This window comes from Lathyrus oleraceus, chromosome 2, assembly GCF_024323335.1.
Source record: "Lathyrus oleraceus cultivar Zhongwan6 chromosome 2, CAAS_Psat_ZW6_1.0, whole genome shotgun sequence".
Taxonomy (NCBI): Eukaryota; Viridiplantae; Streptophyta; class Magnoliopsida; order Fabales; family Fabaceae; genus Lathyrus; species Lathyrus oleraceus.
The window spans coordinates 477,856,299-477,859,437 of record NC_066580.1 but is presented as its reverse complement, the minus strand read 5'-3'; positions in this window follow the sequence as shown (position 1 = coordinate 477,859,437).

The following is a 3,139-nucleotide window of genomic DNA, read 5'->3' as shown; positions in this document are numbered from 1 at the left end:
ATGACATCCTGTACACAGAACATTCAGTATGAATGTCTGGTGTTTTGTGATTGCACAATTAATGGCAATCATTGGATGATTGAAGATATGGCTAGTTGGCGCATTCAATCATGGATTACAACCAGATTTACTTATTTTCCAAGGAGATCTATACAGCTGTTATAAAAAGATTTGATTGGAAAATAGATTTAGGGTTTTCAAGATGTCCAAGCCTAGAAGACTCAATCAGAATATTTGGTGAATATACAGTTTCTAAATATGAAGATATGTTAGGATATTTTAGGAACTAAAAGATTGAAGACCTTGATCGTAGCAGAAGATTTCTGCCAGCTTTGTAACAACAAAGGAGAAGCTTGCTGCGATTTCTGAAGGCCCAAATCCAGTTGGGTGGCTAGGTTATAAATAGCATATTGTAACCTAGGTGTTGTAAGCCTCAAACAATGTAAAAATTAGAGGTGTGTGTATGAGGTAAACCTCCCAACCTGTGGGAAGGTTACCAAGTGTTTCTCAGTGCTTGAAAGCATGAGATTATTTGTAACTCAAAGCCCGTAGGCAAAAGTGATTATGTTCTTGAACAAAGCTGTGAAGCATGTTCAAGATGTTTAAACATTACATGGTGATTGTAGTGATAGGAATGGAAACTGGAGGTTTCTATCTAGGAGTTCCTAGGTATAGATTGCATTGGGTAGGGATTAAGTGAGGAGTTGTAAACGGGGGAGTTTAACTCTGAATTAATACTGCTAATAGTGGATCTTCTTCCTGGCTTGGTATGCCCCCAGAGTAGGTAAAGTTGTACCGAACTGGGTTAATAATTACTGGTGTTTTTACCTTTTATACTCTGTAATTTATCTGTTATAATTCAGTCTGTTTCTAGTCTGTTTATGAAGGGAAGAACATACCTGAAACATAGCCTGCAGTCTGAATGCAAAACAGAATGTTATGACATTCATCATTGACTGCTAATACTGATGTATAGATTGGTTGGTCTGTTACAGTTCAACCATCTGTAATGTTGGAACAGGTGATGTTCAAATCAATGTTCAGACATCATACTTATAATTTGGCAGGATCAATAAACATAAGTGTTGTGTTTGGTCTCTACTGTGTCTTTGTACTAGATGGGTAAAATTGGATGTTCTTCTGTCCATGGTGGTATAGTAGCAGATGTCGTGACATCTGTGAATGTGTGCATATTAGTATTGGGTGTTAATTTGTATAACTATCTTGCTGTATTAGTAACAATGTTGGATCAGATGTCATGACTTCGAGTAGAACATCTGAACTCTGACTACACCAGAATTTCAATTGGTATCAGAGCAGGCATCCTGTTCTGTTCCTGGATGAGATCCATGGGTGATACTTTCTGGTATCGTGCAAGGAGTTATGTCAGTACTGTTGTTGGAACCTGTGGAAGGTTCTGTGATTCCCATGAATGGTCCCTTGAAGTAGGTGGTTGGACTATTCATGACAGGAACTATGTGTACCTGTCTCTGGAGGTTGGCAATTGGCCTTTATGTGGAACAACTGTGCTAGTATTGAAACATATTCTAACTTGGTATGTTCTTGGAGGCTGATCTGGTGAAGTGTGTGGTCATAGGTTGAGTTGTATTATGATTTCCGCTGCATAATACCCGGCAAAACTCAAACTCTGATGTAGTTTCCCCTCATGTGGATGAAAGGCGTTTGTGTTCAAGATTTCATCATAATCTACTGAAGATGTCAAAGATACTTGAGTCTCCTCAAGTCCACTCATGATGACGTTCTCACTTCAGGATGGTAAGAATCACCTGATCACTTATTCTTTTACTCTCTTGGGTAGTGTATATGAAGACCTTGAAGACTTTCAAGGAGGATTTGTTCCAAGAAGGTGGAACTAATGTTCTAGGCGATGCATCACTCAAACAATATAACTCAAACAATATAACTAAGAGTTAAGTATTTAAAGGATATCCACAATATAACTAAGAGTTAAGTATTTAAAGGATATCCACAATGTATGGAAACATGTACACTTGAGCTCGCAAACTCAATTAAGTCGTTAATCGAACATCATACCATGGTATCTTTCCCCGGCCAAACCTACGTTTAGGATTATCAACATGGGTCACGGATCCTTCTATCATGCTTTAAATTTCTGGTGGATTTTGGATTTTCCATTGGACTCTAACCAATTTCGAGAATCGTCACTCCATATGGGGCTCAAATACATTTAGAGACTTTTCCTCGTATAGGACTCTAACACACTTTGAGGTCCACATCATCTAAGGGACTCTAACCTATTTGGTTGATGTGAAGTAATAGTGCATGTATCTCAATTCATACTTTTTATAAGCATCACAATTCGGGATGGGCACGAAAATGAGGTTGTTTCTGAATAAATGACTAGTACATTAATTGCAACATGATTATACTCATTAATCACTAGGTAATCATATTCATCGAGTCTCATAACATTAACTCATATTCCATACAAGCATATTATTTTGTGACTAAGCTACAATCCTAGCAACTACTCGTCCATATTACATATCGAGGTACCTTCGCGTCCAAGCATCGCAACCTAAGTCATTTTCATAACCTAAGTTATCTTCCTAGTTCGTTCACCTAATTATGCTTCTGGGTTTCCTCACTCATCATCATAAAGTCTTAATCATATTATGCATACACACAAGTAGGCAAATCATAGTAAAAAAATATGCACAATCAACAAAAATAACAATTCATAATGTAGCTCATAACATATCTCATAGTATGATTCATAAACACTCCTAACCAATTCATTACCAATATCCAAACAATAATAATGGCCCAATCATGATTTCTTCTCACCAATTGATAAGGTATTGGACTAGATTTCTAATATATATACGACCTCGTATTAATAGGAGCTACTATTCCCATTTTATGGTGGAAAAAGAGAACGAGGTACTAAGCCATCTTCAATATCATCATATCATACATAAAGCACACATGATAATATAACATGGTACAATAACCGTAGGGAAGGCTATCACACAAACAATCAAGTCATAGTATAATTCACAACATAGTCATCATAAGATTATACATGAACATATCTAATGATTCAATCTTAACCTAAACAAGAATCTAGGTTAAAAAATATAATATATCATGAAAT